A 14,439-nucleotide genomic window follows, 5' to 3' on the forward strand; every position below is an offset into this window, starting at 1 on the left:
TTTTACCATTGATTTGACTTATTTACAACCCCTCTGCTCCTTGATAAAAAGATTGTGAGTTCTTCTCCGTTGTGTGTCAACATTATTGATTTTACCATTGATTTGACTTATTTACAACCCCTCTGCTCCTCGATAAAAAGATTGTGAGTTCTTCTTCGTTGTGTGTCAACATAATTGATTTCACCATTGCTGTGACTTATTTACAACCCCTCTGCTCCTCGATAAAAAGATTGTGAGTTCTTCTTCGTTGTGTGTCAACATAATTGATTTCACCATTGCTGTGACTTATTTACAACCCCTCTGCTCCTCGATAAAAAGATTGTGAGTTCTTCTTCGTTGTGTGTCAACATAATTGATTTCACCATTGCTGTGACTTATTTACAACCCCTCTGCTCCTCGATAAAAAGATTGTGAGTTCTTCTTCGTTGTGTGTCAACATTATTGATTTCACCATTGCTGTGACTTATTTACAACCCCTCTGCTCCTCGATAAAAAGATTGTGAGTTCTTCTTCGTTGTGTGTCAACATAATTGATTTCACCATTGCTGTGACTTATTTACAACCCCTCTGCTCCTCGATAAAAAGATTGTGAGTTCTTCTTCGTTGTGTGTCAACATAATTGATTTCACCATTGCTGTGACTTATTTACAACCCCTCTGCTCCTCGATAAAAAGATTGTGAGTTCTTCTTCGTTGTGTGTCAACATAATTGATTTCACCATTGCTGTGACTTATTTACAACCCCTCTGCTCCTCGATAAAAAGATTGTGAGTTCTTCTTCGTTGTGTGTCAACATAATTGATTTCACCATTGCTGTGACTTATTTACAACCCCTCTGCTCCTCGATAAAAAGATTGTGAGTTCTTCTTCGTTGTGTGTCAACATAATTGATTTCACCATTGCTGTGACTTATTTACAACCCCTCTGCTCCTCGATAAAAAGATTGTGAGTTCTTCTTCGTTGTGTGTCAACATAATTGATTTCACCATTGCTGTGACTTATTTACAACCCCTCTGCTCCTCGATAAAAAGATTGTGAGTTCTTCTTCGTTGTGTGTCAACATAATTGATTTCACCATTGCTGTGACTTATTTACAACCCCTCTGCTCCTCGATAAAAAGATTGTGAGTTCTTCTTCGTTGTGTGTCAACATAATTGATTTCACCTTTGCTGTGACTTATTTACAACCCCTCTGCTCCTCGATAAAAAGATTGTGAGTTCTTCTTCGTTGTGTGTCAACATAATTGATTTCACCTTTGCTGTGACTTATTTACAACCCCTCTGCTCCTCGATAAAAAGATTGTGAGTTCTTCTTCGTTGTGTGTCAACATAATTGATTTCACCATTGCTGTGACTTATTTACAACCCCTCTGCTCCTCGATAAAAAGATTGTGAGTTCTTCTTCGTTGTGTGACAACATAATTGATTTCACCATTGCTGTGACTTATTTACAACCCCTCTGCTCCTCGAAAAAAAGATTGTGAGTTCTTCTTCGTTGTGTGTCAACATAATTGATTTCACCATTGCTGTGACTTATTTACAACCCCTCTGCTCCTCGAAAAAAAGATTGTGAGTTCTTCTTCGTTGTGTGTCAACATAATTGATTTCACCATTGCTGTGACTTATTTACAATCCCTCTGCTCCTCGATAAAAAGATTGTGAGTTCTTCTTCGTTGTGTGTCAACATAATTGATTTCACCATTGCTGTGACTTATTTACAATCCCTCTGCTCCTCGATAAAAAGATTGTGAGTTCTTCTTCGTTGTGTGTCAACATAATTGATTTCACCATTGCTGTGACTTATTTACAATCCCTCTGCTCCTCGATAAAAAGATTGTGAGTTCTTCTTCGTTGTGTGTCAACATAATTGATTTCACCATTGCTGTGACTTATTTACAATCCCTCTGCTCCTCGATAAAAAGATTGTGAGTTCTTCTTCGTTGTGTGTCAACATAATTGATTTCACCATTGCTGTGACTTATTTACAACCCCTCTGCTCCTCGATAAAAAGATTGTGAGTTCTTCTTCGTTGTGTGTCAACATAATTGATTTCACCATTGCTGTGACTTATTTACAACCCCTCTGCTCCTCGATAAAAAGATTGTGAGTTCTTCTTCGTTGTGTGTCAACATAATTGATTTCACCATTGCTGTGACTTATTTACAACCCCTCTGCTCCTCGATAAAAAGATTGTGAGTTCTTCTTCGTTGTGTGTCAACATAATTGATTTCACCATTGCTGTGACTTATTTACAACCCCTCTGCTCCTCGATAAAAAGATTGTGAGTTCTTCTTCGTTGTGTGTCAACATAATTGATTTCACCATTGCTGTGACTTATTTACAACCCCTCTGCTCCTCGATAAAAAGATTGTGAGTTCTTCTTCGTTGTGTGTCAACATAATTGATTTCACCATTGCTGTGACTTATTTACAACCCCTCTGCTCCTCGATAAAAAGATTGTGAGTTCTTCTTCGTTGTGTGTCAACATAATTGATTTTACCATTGCTGTGACTTATTTACAACCCCTCTGCTCCTCGATAAAAAGATTGTGAGTTCTTCTTCGTTGTGTGTCAACATAATTGATTTTACCATTGCTGTGACTTATTTACAACCCCTCTGCTCCTCGATAAAAAGATTGTGAGTTCTTCTTCGTTGTGTGTCAACATAATTGATTTTACCATTGCTGTGACTTATTTACAACCCCTCTGCTCCTCGATAAAAAGATTGTGAGTTCTTCTTCGTTGTGTGTCAACATAATTGATTTTACCATTGCTGTGACTTATTTACAACCCCTCTGCTCCTCGATAAAAAGATTGTGAGTTCTTCTTCGTTGTGTGTCAACATAATTGATTTTACCATTGCTGTGACTTATTTACAACCCCTCTGCTCCTCGATACAAAGATTGTGAGTTCTTCTTCGTTGTGTGTCAACATAATTGATTTTACCATTGCTGTGACTTATTTACAACCCCTCTGCTCCTCGATACAAAGATTGTGAGTTCTTCTTCGTTGTGTGTCAACATAATTGATTTTACCATTGCTGTGACTTATTTACAACCCCTCTGCTCCTCGATACAAAGATTGTGAGTTCTTCTTCGTTGTGTGTCAACATAATTGATTTTACCATTGCTGTGACTTATTTACAACCCCTCTGCTCCTCGATACAAAGATTGTGAGTTCTTCTTCGTTGTGTGTCAACATAATTGATTTTACCATTGCTGTGACTTATTTACAACCCCTCTGCTCCTCGATACAAAGATTGTGAGTTCTTCTTCGTTGTGTGTCAACATAATTGATTTTACCATTGCTGTGACTTATTTACAACCCCTCTGCTCCTCGATAAAAAGATTGTGAGTTCTTCTTCGTTGTGTGTCAACATAATTGATTTTACCATTGCTGTGACTTATTTACAACCCCTCTGCTCCTCGATAAAAAGATTGTGAGTTCTTCTTCGTTGTGTGTCAACATAATTGATTTTACCATTGCTGTGACTTATTTACAACCCCTCTGCTCCTCGATAAAAAGATTGTGAGTTCTTCTTCGTTGTGTGTCAACATAATTGATTTTACCATTGCTGTGACTTATTTACAACCCCTCTGCTCCTCGATAAAAAGATTGTGAGTTCTTCTTCGTTGTGTGTCAACATAATTGACTTTACCATTGCTGTGACTTATTTACAACCCCTCTGCTCCTCGATAAAAAGATTGTGAGTTCTTCTTCGTTGTGTGTCAACATAATTGACTTTACCATTGCTGTGACTTATTTACAACCCCTCTGCTCCTCGATAAAAAGATTGTGAGTTCTTCTTCGTTGTGTGTCAACATAATTGACTTTACCATTGCTGTGACTTATTTACAACCCCTCTGCTCCTCGATAAAAAGATTGTGAGTTCTTCTTCGTTGTGTGTCAACATAATTGACTTTACCATTGCTGTGACTTATTTACAACCCCTCTGCTCCTCGATAAAAAGATTGTGAGTTCTTCTTCGTTGTGTGTCAACATAATTGACTTTACCATTGCTGTGACTTATTTACAACCCCTCTGCTCCTCGATAAAAAGATTGTGAGTTCTTCTTCGTTGTGTGTCAACATAATTGACTTTACCATTGCTGTGACTTATTTACAACCCCTCTGCTCCTCGATAAAAAGATTGTGAGTTCTTCTTCGTTGTGTGTCAACATAATTGACTTTACCATTGCTGTGACTTATTTACAACCCCTCTGCTCCTCGATAAAAAGATTGTGAGTTCTTCTTCGTTGTGTGTCAACATAATTGATTTTACCACTGCTGTGACTTATTTACAACCCCTCTGCTCCTCGATAAAAAGATTGTGAGTTCTTCTTCGTTGTGTGTCAACATAATTGATTTTACCACTGCTGTGACTTATTTACAACCCCTCTGCTCCTCGATAAAAAGATTGTGAGTTCTTCTTCGTTGTGTGTCAACATAATTGATTTTACCATCGATTCGACTTATTTACAACCCCTCTGCTCCTCAATAAAAAGATTGTGAGTTCTTCTTCGTTGTGTGTCAACATAATTGATTTTACCATCGATTCGACTTATTTACAACCTCTCTCATCCTCAATAAAAAGATTGTGAGTTCTTCTTCGTTGTGTGTCAACATAATTGATTTTACCATTGATTCGACTTATTTACAACCTCTCTCATCCTCAATAAAAAGATTGTGAGTTCTTCTTCGTTGTGTGTCAACATAATTGATTCTACCATTGCTGTGACTTATTTACAACCCCTCTGCTCCTCGATAAAAAGATTGTGAGTTCTTCTTCGTTGTGTGTCAACATAATTGATTTTACCATTGCTGTGACTTATTTACAAACCCTCTGCTCCTCGATAAAAAGATTGTGAGTTCTTCTTCGTTGTGTGTCAACATAATTGATTTTACCATTGCTGTGACTTATTTACAAACCCTCTGCTCCTTGATAAAAAGATTGTGAGTTCTTCTTCGTTGTGTGTCAACATAATTGATTTTACCATTGATTTGACTTATTTACAATCCCTCTGATCCTCAATAAAAAGATTGTGAGTTCTTCTTCGTTGTGTGTCAACATAATTGATTTTACCATTGCTGTGACTTATTTACAACCCCTCTGATCGTCAATAAAAAGATTGCGAGTTCTTCTTCGTTGTGTATCAACATAATTGATTTTACCATTGATTTGACTTATTTACAACCCCTCTGATCCTCGATAAAAAGATTGTGAGTTCTTCTTCGTTGTGTTTCAACATAATTGATTTTACCATTGATTTGACTTATTTACAACCCCTCTGATCCTCGATAAAAAGATTGTGAGTTCTTCTTCGTTGTGTGTCAACATAATTGATTTTACCATTGCTGTGACTTATTTACAACCCCTCTGCTCCTTGATAAAAAGATTGTGAGTTCTTCTTAGTTGTGTGTCAACATAATTGATTTTACCATTGATTTGACTTATTTACAACCCCTCTGATCGTCAATAAAAAGATTGTGAGTTCTTCTTCGTTGTGTATCAACATAATTGATTTTACCATTGATTTGACTTATTTACAACCCCTCTGATCGTCAATAAAAAGATTGTGAGTTCTTCTTCGTTGTGTATCAACATAATTGATTTTACCATTGATTTGACTTATTTACAACCCCTCTGATCCTCGATAAAAAGAGTGTGAGTTCTTCTTCGTTGTGTGTCAACATAATTGATTTTACCATTGCTGTGACTTATTTACAACCCCTCTGCTCCTTGATAAAAAGATTGTGAGTTCTTCTTAGTTGTGTCAACATAATTGATTTTACCATTGATTTGACTTATTTACAACCCCTCTGATCCTCAATAAAAAGATTGTGAGTTCTTCTTCGTTGTGTGTCAACATAATTGATTTTACCATTGATTCGACTTATTTACAACCCCTCTGATCCTCGATAAAAAGATTGTGAGTTCTTCTTAGTTGTGTGTCAACATAATTGATTTTACCATTGCTGTGACTTATTTACAACCCCTCTGCTCCTTGATAAAAAGATTGTGAGTTCTTCTTCGTTGTGTGTCAACATAATTGATTTTACCATTGGTTTGACTTATTTACAACCCCTCTGATCCTCGATAAAAAGATTGTGAGTTTCACTTCGTTGTGTATCAACATAATTCACTTTACCATTGCTGTGACTTATTTACAACCCCTCTGATCGTCAATAAAAAGGTTGTGAGTTCTTCTTCGTTGTGTGTCAACATAATTAATTTTAGCATTGCTGTGCCTTATTTACAACCCCTCTGATCCTCAATAAAAAGATTGTGAGTTCTACTTCGTTGTGTGTCAACATAATTAATTTTAGCATTGCTGTGCCTTATTTACATCCCCTCTGCTCCTCAATAAAAAGATTGTGAGTTCTACTTCGTTGTGTGTCAACATAATTAATTTTAGCATTGCTGTGCCTTATTTACATCCCCTCTGATCCTCAATAAAAAGATTGTGAGTTCTACTTCGTTGTGTGTCAACATAATTAATTTTAGCATTGCTGTGCCTTATTTACATCCCCTCTGATCCTCAATAAAAAGATTGTGAGTTCTACTTCGTTGTGTATCGACTTAATTGGTTTTACCATTGCTCTGACTTATTTACAACCCCTATGCTTCTTAATAAAAAGATTGTGAATTTTACTTCGTTGTGTATCAACATAATTGATTTCACCATTGCTGTGGCTGATTTACAACCCCTCTGCTCTTCAATAACAAGGCTGTGAGTTCTACTTCGTTGTGTATCAACATAATTGATTTCACCATTCTTGTGAATTATTTACAACCTCTCTTCTCCTCAACAACAAGGCTATTAGTTCTACTTTATTGTGTATCGACATAATTGATTTTACAATTGCTGTGCCTTATTTACAACCCCTCTGCTCCTCAATAAAAAGATTGTGAGTTCTACTTCGTTGTGTGTCAACATAATTAATTTTAGCATTGCTGTGCCTTATTTACATCCCCTCTGCTCCTCAATAAAAAGATTGTGAGTTCTACTTCGTTGTGTGTCAACATAATTAATTTTAGCATTGCTGTGCCTTATTTACATCCCCTCTGCTCCTCAATAAAAAGATTGTGAGTTCTACTTCGTTGTGTGTCAACATAATTAATTTTAGCATTGCTGTGCCTTATTTACATCCCCTCTGATCCTCAATAAAAAGATTGTGAGTTCTACTTCGTTGTGTGTCAACATAATTAATTTTAGCATTGCTGTGCCTTATTTACATCCCCTCTGATCCTCAATAAAAAGATTGTGAGTTCTACTTCGTTGTGTGTCAACATAATTAATTTTAGCATTGCTGTGCCTTATTTACATCCCCTCTGATCCTCAATAAAAAGATTGTGAGTTCTACTTCGTTGTGTGTCAACATAATTAATTTTAGCATTGCTGTGCCTTATTTACATCCCCTCTGCTCCTCAATAAAAAGATTGTGAGTTCTACTTCGTTGTGTGTCAACATAATTAATTTTAGCATTGCTGTGCCTTATTTACATCCCCTCTGATCCTCAATAAAAAGATTGTGAGTTCTACTTCGTTGTATATCGACTTAATTGGTTTTACCATTGCTCTGACTTATTTACAACCCCTATGCTTCTTAATAAAAAGATTGTGAATTTTACTTCGTTGTGTATCAACATAATTGATTTCACCATTGCTGTGGCTGATTTACAACCCCTCTGCTCTTCAATAACAAGGCTGTGAGTTCTACTTCGTTGTGTATCAACATAATTGATTTCACCATTCTTGTGAATTATTTACAACCTCTCTTCTCCTCAACAACAAGGCTATTAGTTCTACTTTATTGTGTATCGACATAATTGATTTTACAATTGCTGTGCCTTATTTACAACCCCTCTGCTCCTCAATAAAAAGATTGTGAGTTCTACTTCGATGTGTATCATTATAATTGGTTTTACCATTGCTGTCTTATTTACAATTCCTCTGCTCAGCAATAACATTGTTGTGCGTTCTATTTTGTTGCGTATCAAAATAATTGATTTTACGATTGCTGTGACTTATCTACAACGCCTTCACTCGTCAATAACAAGGATGTGAGTTCTACTTCGTTGTGTATAAAAAAAATTGGTTTTAGCATTGCGGTGAATTATTTACAACCCATCTGCTCCTCAATAATAAAGTTTTGAGTTCTACCTCATTGTTTATGAAGATCATTGATTTTACCATTGCTTTGACTTGTTTACAACCCCTCTGCTCCTCAATAACAAGGTTGTGATTTTAATTCGTTATGTATCACCATAACTGATTTCACCATTGCTGTGACTTGTTTACAACCCTTCGGCTTCTCAATATCAAGGTTGTAAGTTCAACTTCATTGTGTTTTAACATAATTGATTTTACCATCGCTTTGACTTATTTACAAATAATTTGCTTCTCAATACCATCGCTGTGACTTATTTACAACCCCTTACTCCTTAATAACAAGGTTGTGAGTTCTACTTCATTGTGTATAAACATAATTACTTCTGCCATTGTTGTGATTTATTTACAATCAGTCGACTGTTCAATAATAGGGTTGTACATTTTACTTCAATGGGTGCATAAACACCATTTTACCAATGACGTGACTTATTTGCGGACCCTCTACTCTTCAATAATAAGGTAAAGAGTTTTATTTCGTTGTTTATTAACAAAATTGATCTTTGTACGTGTTGGTAGCTTCCTCAACCTTAATAGGTGGGGCAAGGTTACAAGTTTAAAAGTTTAAAAGATTTTTAATATCTATTACGAAAAATACAAAGTCCGTGGGAACAACAGGAAAATAACGTGTCAGTAAGAGATTAGGACAAATAAGTCAGTGCATCATGAGAACAATAAAGAAGTGCTGCCAATGCTAATACAATGTTGCCATATCATATTAATAAGACATGAATTATTATGCTGATATGCAGCACCTGGAAATAATACTTGAAAGCACATTATACATTAAATGGTATATATAGAATAAGGACAATAATAATGAATACTGGTACATGTTAAATGTGTCTTTTCGTGTATCTACACCTCCCTCCCTATCACGCTCGTAGTGCAATCTTGAGCAGACTCCCTTTCTATGAGTCTTTGGGAATGACGTGGGTTCACTGGAGGAATAGTGACTAAGGACTCTCTTTCCAGGTCCTGGCAAGGGGCCATAGGGTCGGGGAGAGAGGGGTCACTGATTGTGGGTGGTACTGGGCGAAGAAAACGGCGATTACACCACCACACACGACCACTAGGGAGACGAATTTGATAGTCTCTTGACTTTCCATGGCCCATGACAATGCCAACTTTGTCCCAACGATGAGAGGTCGGGTCTTGAATCCGAACTTGCTGTCCGACACTCAACTTTGGCAGGGGGCAGGCATGCTGGTCAAATTGGGACTTTACCTGCCCAGCAGCACGGGGGTCACAGTCTTCAGTCTTGACCTGCCACTCCTCGGAGAATGCTTTTGGATGGGCAGGAATACATGAGCTGAGAGGTCGGCCATATAGCACCTGAGCAGGGGAGCGTCCTGTAAAATTAAGAGTATTCCTGAGCTCCAACAGGCCAGGGTCAAAATCTTCACTTTTCAGGATGAGGTGCTTAACTGATTTCACAACGGCTTCGGCATGACCATTCGATTGCGGATAGTGAAGTGATGTTACCATGTGTCGAACTCCCCATCTTTTCATAAAATCCTTGAATTCTGTGCTGGTGAATTGTGGTCCTCCATCTGTCCTTAGGCGAAGAGGAACACCAACTTCACGAAAGTATCTGCAGAAGATCCTGATTGTGTTAGAGGTGGTAGTATAGCTTTAGCAGGGTGCGACAACAGGCAATCCTGATAGGCGATCGACAACAACAAGGAGAGATTTCCCTACGACAAAAAAGAAGTCGGCGGAGACAGACTCAACGGGTCTTGTTGGGTTGTCGTCGTTCATCAAAGGTTCCTGCTGCTGAGATGACTGCAATGTCTGACATGCCTCACAAGCTCTGACCATGATGACGATGTCAGAGTCAATGCCATGCCAGAAAAAGGTATGCCTTGCTCAGTGTTTTGTCACCTCTACACCTCTGTGGCTGTCACGCAATTGGGACAAGGTGCGGTGACGAAGGGCGGCAGGTAGTTTCCAGTATGGAAGTACAGAATTGTGAAGATCATATCTGTTTCGGGGAAATCTGCTCTTGCTGCATAACAAAGATCCTGGAGTATCCTGTCGGCATCCTGAGCCGAAGGCTCGTCTGAAAGGGTAACGTTGTTCATGGCTATGGCAGTTCGGAAATGAGCAGCAGAAGAAGCAGCTGAGATCTCTTCCTCCTGTGTGCAGTAGATGACTGGGGCTCGAGATAATGCATCTGGAATGCCAAGCAACTTACCAGCACGCCACACAGCTGTAAAGATGTAAGGAGAGATCTTCTCCTTGAAGTGTTGGAGATGGGAGTTTTCACTGCATCCAGCGTATAACTGTTCAGAATTGGTATGAGGGGCCAGTGATCCGTCATCAGAGTAAAGTGCTGTAGGCCAGCTAAATACCGCCTACACTTTGTCATTGCCCAAACAAACGACTAGCATCTCGAACTCAATGATGGCATAGCGTGTCTCTGTATCGGCGAGAAAACGAGAACCACACTGAACTAGACACTGAACTAGAGAGCATATCCAATGCCGTTGAGGCGTGAAGCTTCCGTTTGAAGAACAATGGGTAGGTCTGGGTCAAAGAGGGCGAGAACTGGTGGACAGGTGAGAGCTAACTTGACGCGTTGAAATGCTTCGTCATGGTCGGAAGTCCAGACAAACATTCTCTTAGGGCTCATCAGAGGGGTTTAAGGTTGGGCTGCAATGGAGATGTCAGGCGTACACTCAACTAACTGGTTGACCAATCCCATGAACAATCTGAGGTCTATCAGATTAGCAGGGGTTGGGAAATCCTTGATGGCACTGACTTTCTGCTAATCAGCTGAAATCCCATCTCCTGAGAGATTGTACCCACAGAAATTCACGGAGGGGGTGGCTACCACAAATTTATCCTTGTTGAGTGTGATGCCAAACTTGCGACACCTGGTGAGCACTTCATGGATACGATGAAGGTGTGTAACGTAGTCTTCATCGTAGAGGAGGAGGTCGTCTATGAGCTTAACACAGTTTTGGACACCTTGAAGGGCCATATCACCTCGCAGGCAGAAGGCGTTGCCAGTAGCTGCAAAGCCCATCGGTCCTCGGCAATGTATGAACCGACCATATGGCGCAATAAAGATAGTTAAATGTCGATCCTCTTCTGCCAGTTCCATTTGCCAGTACCCGTACTGTGGTGAAGTAACGAGCCTTCGGGTCCACACTACGAATAGCTAGGTAGGGTGTGGATGAAGGGTGGGCTGGACGAGAAACTTGGCTGTTCAACCTGGTTAGGTCAACGATGATACATACTCCTGTCCCATTTTTGGCAATGACGACGATAGGGTGGCACCAAACTGAAGGGTTATCACTAGCAGGTTTGATTATCCCTTGGGCCACCAAAGAATCAAGCTCTTCTTTGACTTGGTCCTTAAATGCAAAAGGAATCTGTCTTGGAGTGTGGATGGCAAAAGGCACTGCACCATCTTTTAGGTGGATTCTCATGGGAGGACCAGTCATTGGCTTGAGAGTTGTTTTCAAATCTTCTTTTGAGACCACCACATCTTTAAACTCTTGAAGAAAGTATTTCTTAGCTACTGAAGGTGATGTGGTTGCTGAGAAAGGTAGCTCCTTGCATCTATTCACAAGTTTGACCTCCAAAATAGGTTTGGGGAAGTCTGAAGATATTATGGCCAGTTCCTGACAATGACCATAGGATAAAAGTGGAATTTCCACATTTTTGTGAACTTGAATCCTGGCATGACAGGATTGCTTGCCTAAGGTAAGGGTAGCTTGTAATATACCCAGAGCAGGTGACATCGGAGATCCATCCGAAGTAAACGTCACATTCGGTGGAAGTGGTTGCAAGCGGCTCCTGGAGATACTCATGGTGTCAAGGCGTTGCTGTCCGATAACAGTGACGTCGGCATCTGTGTCCGGTAACATCTTGCTCTTTAATAACAAAATTATGAGTTCTACTTCGATATGTATTAACATAATTGAATTCACCATTGGTGTGACATATCTACAACCCCTCTGCTCATCAATAACAAGGATGTGATTTCTACTTCATTGTGAATTAACATAATATATTTCACCATTGCTGAGACTCATTTACAGCCCCTCTGCTCCTCAATAAGAGTTTGTGAGTTCTACTTCAGTGTGTGCATAAACACCATTGATTTTACCAATTATGACTTATTTACAGTCCCTCTGACCCTGTAATAAGGATGTGAGTTCTAATCCTTCACAAAGTATAGAATATATAAATCAGTGATTGAAGAAGATGTTAAGTTTATTTTCAAATAGAAATAAGAACAGTCACCCATTATGAAGAGCTATGAGTTACACTTTCATTTGTTGTATATACTGTAGTGTTGTAAATATTATTTGAGTTTGTTTTCAAGTATGATGAGAACTTATTATTGTTTTCCATTTATATTCTATATGGAGATATTGAGCAAAATGTTAAATGTTATTTGTAAATTTTATACCTGCTAAGAAAATACCTTTAGTTTTCTCTTTAATAATTTTATTGATATTTGTCATAATTTGTTAGCCTGTAAATTCTTATTTTTCATTTGAAGTTTGTAATGCAAAATTGTAGTTTAATTTCATTGTAATGAAACCATTACATTTGCAATCATGTATGATAAAATTATTATGTTTGTATTTGTGAAAATTTGTTGGTTAATGACCCCCAACTTTTCTCTAGGCAGGGGGATTTGTTATATGTACGTTAAATTTATGTATATTGTATTAAAAAAACTTGTGATAAGGGCCTATTTTTTCATATGTTATTGTAAAAATAAAAGAATTTATTTTTTATATATTTTAATATAATTTATGATTGAAATATCGTAGTGTTCTGGGAAGAGAGTTCTAGATATTGCTTCAGCGCCAGCCCTCTGACGGGCGTGAGTTACACAAGATAATTCTAGACTGGGTCCATGGTGTGGCGTGATGTTGCATGATGCTAGTCCTGGGTGCTTCTAGTGCGTCAGGAACATTCGGGAGTATTCGTCCCTGTATATAATGGAAAGGTGACGAGTGGAGTGAGAGGGGGAGACCTAACTGAATGCTAATCGTGAGTGGAGACATTTCAGCAACATCTACTGTGACCTAGAATTTGTTACTGAACTTGTAACGATATAATATCTTAAAGAAGATAAAGAAATTCAAAAATTCATCTGTTCAGTACCAGAAGCTGTGTTCCTACACATCAAGTTTTTATACCTAAAACTAAGCAGTGTCATCTGTCCCTCACTGCATAGAAGTTTGTGAAGTCAACTCAAGACCCACTATTTCATAAGAACTCACATAAATTGTTATTTAGTTTGGTATGACTTGAGTATTTATGTGGATCTTGTATAATATTGCAGATACTTATATTAAATCTTAAATATAGTTATATTTTATGCATACTGGCTATCATTTCCATTTGCTGTTTATGTTTTGCTATTGTTTGGTAAACTATTTGAGTGGATTTTGCATAATCTATGTTAGAGACAATAGTTGAACGTAACGGAAGCCAAGCATGCAGGTTTAGAGTTATTAAATATCCTTATGACTTTTATTTCACTGATGATTAAAAATTTGGATTCTTAGAATAGAATTTCTAGTTGTGAGTTCTACAGGAAGGAAGATCCTGGTTTAAGAAATTTGTGAAAAGAAATCACCCTTTCAATAATGGTAAGGGCATAACTGATTTGGTTCACATTACCAAGTCAAGGCTGTATATTTGTGATGTTCTTTGAGGTTTGGAAGGCAAGGATTGCTCAAAAATATTTCTGCCAAGGACAGACACTCATTTATGATTTCAAAGTCAGCAAATTCTACACCTTGTGTAAGGATAACTTTTTTTAGGATTTAATGTAATGCAATTCCTGCTGCATATGTCCAATCATTCCACTGCACAGAGAAAATACACTGTTTTAATTCTTAATGTGCTACTATCTCCTCACAGCATCCTGTAAATCCATTTCCTGATTCTAGGTAACCGTGAGAGGCCGTTTTGTATCTATATTGTTACAACGGAATAATGAATGTGAGGTGATGGAATAGCACAATAGCCATTTCAGGCATCAAAAATTATTTTCTTCATGTACTTTGACACTCCTCTTGCTTGTAGGGATGGTGATTGTCTGATGCTTTTCCCTGTGTGCAAACATATTAAAAGCTTCAAATTCTACAGTCCTACACAGCTTGCCATTCTTAGAAAATATGACCATGCAGTGACACCATGTGATAGGTTCTCCAACTGCCAAGAGCAACATTGTGGTCTATGTTAGCCTTTAGTGCACTTGATCTTGCCAGTGAAGCAGCATTGGTACAGGAATAT

Source organism: Palaemon carinicauda, chromosome 2, assembly GCF_036898095.1.
Source record: "Palaemon carinicauda isolate YSFRI2023 chromosome 2, ASM3689809v2, whole genome shotgun sequence".
Taxonomy (NCBI): Eukaryota; Metazoa; Arthropoda; class Malacostraca; order Decapoda; family Palaemonidae; genus Palaemon; species Palaemon carinicauda.